Below are 7,020 nucleotides of genomic sequence, written 5' to 3'. Positions count from 1 at the left end.
GGCTGGAGTGCAGTGGCACAATCACGGCTCACTGCAGCCTTGACCTCCCAGGCTTATGCAATCCTCCCACCTTAGCTTCCTGAGTAGCTGGAACTACAGGTGCACATCACCACACCCTGCTAATTTTTTGTATTCTTTTGTAGAGACAGGATTTTGCCATGGTGCCAGGCTGGTCTCGAACTCCTGAGCTCAAGTGATCCTCAGCTTCCCAAAGTGCTGGGATTACAGGCATGAGCCACCATGCCTGGCAGGCAAAAACAAAACAAAACAAAAGAAGAAAAAGAGATTTGAAAAAATTAGTCAGGTGTGGCAGCTAACTAAAAAAAAAATACAACTATAGTCCCAACTACGTGGGAGGCTGAGGCAGGAAGACTTCTTGAGCCCAAGAATTTGAGGCTTCAGTGAGCTATGATCTCACTGCACTCCAGCCTGCAGACAGAGCAAGAAATAAAAAATAAATAGGCGGGCACAGTGGCTCGCACCTGTAATCCCAGCACTTTGGGAGGCCAACGTAGGCAGATGGCAAGGTCAGGAGTTCCAGACCAGCCTGGCCAACGTGGTGAAACCCCATCTTTACTAAAAATACAAAAATTAGCCCAGTGTGGTGGCGGGTACCTGTAATCCCAGCTACTCGGGAGGCTGTGCCCAGCTGTGGGCTATTATCTTTAACAGTGAAATATTAAAAGGTTGTGCTTGTGAGGTGGGGCTTTTCAACTCAGAGGACCAAATGTCAGAAGGAAGCCAGCCATTTTTGTCAGATCCTCAAATGTCACCACATGCAGACCTTTTCAGAGCCTTGTCTATTTCTCCTGAAAAGAATGCCCAATTTCCTGCTGTCACCTACACCAGTCTGGGACCAAAAGGCAGAAATAGATTAGGTAGGGGCTGATGTCTTAATCTTTAGGTTGCAATTTTCTATTGGTTCCCCAGTTTTCAGAATTATTTTTCTTTCCAGCCCTTTACTAGGTAAAGGACTTGCTTGCTGAACTTGGAGCCTTGCTTCTCCGAACTTGTAGCCTCTCTAGTTTAATGTCTTTGTTGACTGCACTTCATGCTGGAGGGCAGGGGCTAGAAGTGTAATTGCCTGGATGTGTGTGATAAGTGAGGTTCCCTAAGGGTCTAAACATATAGACGTTCAACTAGGGTCCCTGTGTTAAGCCTTATGCTTAAGCTTACCCAGGTTTTGCTGCATCTGATGCCTCCAATTCCCGACTGTGTTAGTTAGGGCTGTGTGATGGTTAATACTGAGTGTCAACTTGATTGGATTGAAGGATGCAAAGTATTGTTCCTGGGTGTGTCTGTGAGGGTGTTGCCAAAAGAGATTAATATTTGAGTCAGTGGACTGGAAGAGGCAGACCCACTCTCAATCTGGGCGGGCACCATCTAGTCAGCTGCCAGTGTGGTTAGAATAAAAGCAGGCCGCAGAACATGGAAGGACTTGACTTGCTGAGTCTTCCGGCCTTCATCTTTCTCCCGTGCTGGATGCTTCCTGCCCTTGAACATCAGACTCCCAGTTTTTTGGCTTTTGGACTCTTGGACTTACACCAATGGTTTGCCAGGGGCTCTCGGGCCTTCGGCCACAGACCGAAGGCTGCACTAATTTTTGAGGTTTTGGGACTTGGACTGGCTTCCTGGCTCCTCAGCTTGCAGATGTCCTATTGTGGGACTTCACCTTGTGATCGTGTGAGTGAATTCTTAATAAAATCCCTTTCATATACACATCTATCCTATTAGTTCTGTCCCTCTCAAAAACCCTGAAAAATGCAGCCTCCCATAACCAAAAATCACAGATCGGGTGGCTTAAACAACAGACATTTATTTTTTCACAATTTAGGAGGCTGAAAGTCTGAGATTAAGGTGTTGGCAGGGTTGATTTCTTCTGAGGCCTCTCTTCCTAGCTTGTAGATGGCCACCTTCTCATCCCCGTATCTTCACATGGTCTTCCCTCTGTGTGTCTGTGGCCCAATCTCTCTTCTTATAAGGACACCAGTCATATTGGATTATGGCTCACCCAAATTACCTCATTTAATATTCATTTCCTCTTTAAAAACTATCTCCAAGTACAATCATATTCTGAGTTACTAGGGGTTGAGACTTCAACATATACATTTTGGAGGAGGCCAGGTGCGGTGGCTCATGCCTGTAACCCCAGCACTTTGGGAGGCCAAGGCGGGTGGATCACTTGAGGCCAGGAGTTCCAGACCAGCCTGGGCAACATGGCAAAACTCTGTCTCTATTAAAAATACAAAAAAATTAGCTGGGAGTGGTGGTGCATGCCTGAAATCCTAGGTACTCAGGAGGGTGAGGCATGAGAATTGCCTGAACCTGGGAGGTAGAGCTTGCAGTGAGCCAAGATCGTGTCACTATACTCCAGCCTGGGCAGCAGAGTGAGATTCTGTCTCAAAATAAATAAATAAATAAAAATAAATAAATAAATTTTGGAGGAACACAATCCGGTCCATAACACGGACATGTTAGAGACTCTGTGAAGATGTGTGTAAGAGTTAAAGAAAGAGGAAAGAAACAGGAAAAGTGGCTCAACAAAGACAGGTTTATTTTGGAGAATAAACCCAAGAGGGGCTTCTGGCTGATTTCTGTCAGGAGTGCTCTCTCTTACAGACTAAGAGTATTTTTCGGTTTTAGGGTGAGAGAGCTTATTACAGGCTTGGCGGGGAGAAGTTCATGGTGGGGCTGGAATGTCTCTGGTCAGAGGGGAGGTTATCTTAGGACTAACATCTCTGCAGTCAGAGGGGAGGTTATCTCGGGGCTGGCATATCTCTGGTCGAGGAGGGGTTTGGAATGTTTCTGGTCAGAGATGTCATTTGTGGTTTATGTTCATGCTGACCTTAGCCATTAGGTTGATGCCCTTTAGAATTAGGCAGTTTTTGATCAAGGGGAACTTTAGAATGGCGGTGCTTGTCCAAGATGGCAATGCTCCTGCTCTGTCAATGTGCATGCTGTTGGCTTCCTCTCTGCAAGTATTTGAGAGTCACAGTTCTCAGTACTGCTAATATCTTTACCTGACTTCCAGCTTTTTGAAACCTCTTGACATCTCTCTGCTGGATTGTCTGTTATTAACCTGACAGCATTCCCTCCCTCTTCTACAGTGTTCTCTGCATCACAGAATTACATTTTCAAGAATCTCTTTCTTAGAGTTTGCCAATGAGAGGTACTTGCAAAGATTTGGAAGACAAAAGAAAAAGCTGTTCTTTGGCAGCAGTTATGAGCAGACTGGATGAATAAAAATGCAGACCTGAGGTCTCATTGGCTTCCAGGCATGCTGTTGCAAATGACCCATCTCAGGGCTGTGGGTTGCTAAGAAGACAGTAACTCAGTCCTCACAGGGCTCTTAAGCAGAGGTGAGATGAGGCAGACCTGAGTGAGAAAGGGTTGTGCAAGTGCAGGGTTGGATGTTGTTTTTACTAAAAATTCGGACATTTTGTTGATCATGGATTTTTTACACATTGTTTGTTTTTAAAAAATATTGCATTGAAATGTTAATTAGCTGGATTGGTTCTTTCTGCAATGCGTGCATAGATCAAAACATCACATGGTACTCCATAAACACATAATTATTCCTTGTCAATGAAAAAAAAATTTTGATGGGCATGGTGGCTCGAGCCTATAGTCCCAGCTACTTGGCAGGCTGAAGTGGGAGGATTGCTTGAGGCCAGGACTTGGAGACCAGCCTAGGCAAGATAGCAAGACCCCTCACCTCTATAAATAAATAAATAATGCGTAAAAATATATTGCATGGCTGGGTGCAATGGTTCACACCTGTAATCCTAGCACTTTGGGAGGCCAAGGCGGGTGGATCACTTGAGGTCAGGAGTTCGAGACCAGCCTGGCCAACATGGTGAAACCCTGACTGTACTAAAAATACAAACATTAGCCAGGTGTAGTGGCGGGTGTGTGTAATTCCAGCTACTTGGGAGGCTGAGGCAGGAGAATCACTTGAATCCAAGAGGCAGAGGTTGCAGTGAGCGAAGATCGCCACTGTACTCCAACCTGGGCAACAGAGTGAGACTCTGTCTCCAAAACAAACAAACAAACAAATATATATATGTGTGTGTGTGTGTGTGTGTATATATATGTATATATATATGTATATATACGTGTATATATGTATAATTGCACTAAAATATTCTTTGATGCCCCCTTAAAACTTGTACCTGAGAAGACTGCCTCACTAGTCCTACTCCAGTCCCAGCCCAGCCCTTAAAAGATGCACAGAGTTTCCATGGGAGGCGGTGAGATTCACTCACTTCAGCGCTATCGTTTAAGACTGGTGGCAGTGGCTTGCCTGCCCTTCATTTCCCCAGCCTTCCAATGGTGGGTAAGCCTGAAATTCCCCATATTCAAACCTTTCCTACTTGAAATATACAAGTTGGTTTCTGCTTTTCCAATGGAACCTTGACTTACACAGTCTCTCATTGACTGGGTTCTCCTCTTCTGAGCTCTCTGTTGTGGATCTACATCTTTTTTACTCTTTTACTCTGATTTTAGTAAAATTCTGGTGTGGAGCAGAAGAAAATTGATATGTTTAACTGGCACCAGTTTTCTAAAAATTCCTCCTCTATCCTCAAATTTCATTTCTAAAGTTTTGAATTCAAGTATACATTATCCATTGCATTATATACGTGATCACTGCCAGCATCTTCTAAATTTTTGTTTTTGCCCAGGTAATCTTCAGCACTCTTTACCAAGTCCCCATGAGGTCCTTTTTTTTTTCTTTTTTCTTTTTTTTTTTTTTTTTTAAGACAGAGTCTCACTCTGTCGACCAGGCTGGACTGCAATGGTACGATCTCGGCTCACTGCAACCTCTGCCTCCCGGGTTCGAGCGATTCTTCTGCCTCAGCCTCCCAAGTAGCTGGGATTACAGATGTGTGCCACTATGCCTGGCTAATTTTTTGTATTGTTAGTAGAGATGGGATTTTGCCACGTTGGCCAGGCTTATCTTGAACTCCTGAGCTCAGGCTCAGGGGATCTGCCTGCCTTGGCCTCCCAAAGTGATGAGATTACAGGTGTGAGCCACCACACCCAGACTAAAGATTTGATAGAAGAAATTTAAATTGAAAAGAAGAGTGGGAAAATAAACTTGCAGAAATCTCCTAAAAAGTAGAATAGAACAAAAAAACAGATGCAAAGAAAAGAGAAAATCATAATAAAACTAGATAATTCATTGAACATTAAAAATCACCTGACAGGAGTCATACAAGAAGAACAGTAATCTCCATCAGAAAATAATAGAAGAAAATGTCCAGAACTGAAGAACATGAGTGTCCAGATTAAAAGCATCCAGCGCAATGTATTTTTAAAAGACCCACACCGAAGCATGAATTATTTAGATGCTAAAGTAATGGCAAAACCGCAATTCCTTTTGCACTAACCTAATAGGAAATTTTAGAAACACCAAAAACAGATATATCTTTGAAATGCCTATAATGAAAAAGCACAGGCCACAGAGTTACATTAAAAAGTAACATTGGGAGGCTGAGGTGGGTGGATCACTTGAGGCCAGGAGTTTGAGACCAACCTGGCCAAAATGGTGAAACCCTGTCTTTACTAAAATAAACAAAAAATCAGCCAGGCATGGTGGCGCGCCCGTAGTCCTAGCTGCTTAGGAAGCTGAAGCATGAAAATCACTTGAACCCAGAAGACGGAGGTTGCAGTGAGCCAAGATGGCGCCACTGCACTCTAACTCAGAGTAAGACTGTCTCAAAATAAATAAATAAGTAAGTAAATAAATTAATAAATAAATAAATGTGACAATCAGAAAAAAAGACCATCAGAATGTCCTCAGACTTCCAAAAGCCACACAAGAAGCAAAACACAATGAAATAATGCTTTCAAAATAAGGAAGAACTATTATTTCCAATATCCAAACTATCAATCAAGTGTGAGGATGGAATAAAGGCATTTTCATGCATTGCCTCAAAAAATGTACTTCTTATGACTTCTTTGTCAGGAAGTTATTGGAAAATATGGTCAACCAAAATGAGAGATTAAGCCATAAAGATCGGCAGGAGAGCCAGGATACAGAAAACATAACACAGAGAGAGGCCAGAGAAAATTCCAGAATGCTTACAGAATCACCAGTTCAGACAGAGTAAAATTATAGGAGGCCCTAGGAGAGATATGTCCAGGGAGGGAAAAAAAAAAAGAGAAACTTGATGTGCCTGACTACATGAAAAAAATATTTTTAGCAGAATTTTGCAATTCTGTTGGAGAGCTTAGAAAGAATTAGAGACAGCAGCCAGGCACAGTGGCTTACGCCTGTAATCCCAGCACTTTGGGAGGCCGAGATGGGCAGATCACCTGAGATCGAGAGTTCAAGACCAGCCTGACCAACATGGAGAAACCCCGTCTCTACTAAAAATACAAAATTAGTCGGACGTGGTGGCACATGCCTATAATCCCAGCTACTTGGGAGGCTGAGGCAGGAGAATTGCTTGAACCTGGGAGATGGAGGTTGTGGTGAGCCAAGATCATGCCATTACACTCCAGCCTGGGCAACAGGAGCAAAACTCCATCTTGAAAAAAAAGAAAAGAAAAGAAAGAATTAGAGACAGTGACAGAGAAAACTGAGCAAACAAAAAGAAGAAGCCATAATTCCAAGGAAAATACAGAAGTTGACCAAAAGAGGAAATGTAATCATAGTACTTGACACAGAGAGTAGGGAATAATATTTGCATAATCATAATAACATAGAATGTTAAATAAAAACTGTGCCTTAACCTTATTGAGAGAATGGTAGGAATACATGGTGCCATGAAACTGCTAAATCCTTTTCCACGTTGTGGCTGACATTGCTGGTTTCCCACCTAATATCTATTCCCCTCTTACGATTCACCAATAGAATGCTGATTTTGTTTGGAGCAGCAATGTACCTAATTTTAAAATCCCATTTTCATCCAGACACAGTGGCTCACACCTGTAATTCCAGTGGTCTGGGAACCCAAGGCAGGAAGATGACTGGAGGCCAGGAATTCAGGACCAGCCTAGGCAACATAGTGAGAT

This window comes from Nomascus leucogenys, chromosome 2, assembly GCF_006542625.1.
Source record: "Nomascus leucogenys isolate Asia chromosome 2, Asia_NLE_v1, whole genome shotgun sequence".
NCBI lineage: Eukaryota > Metazoa > Chordata > Mammalia > Primates > Hylobatidae > Nomascus > Nomascus leucogenys.
The sequence above is the reverse complement of the archived record's forward strand: the minus strand, read 5'-3'. Positions refer to the sequence as shown.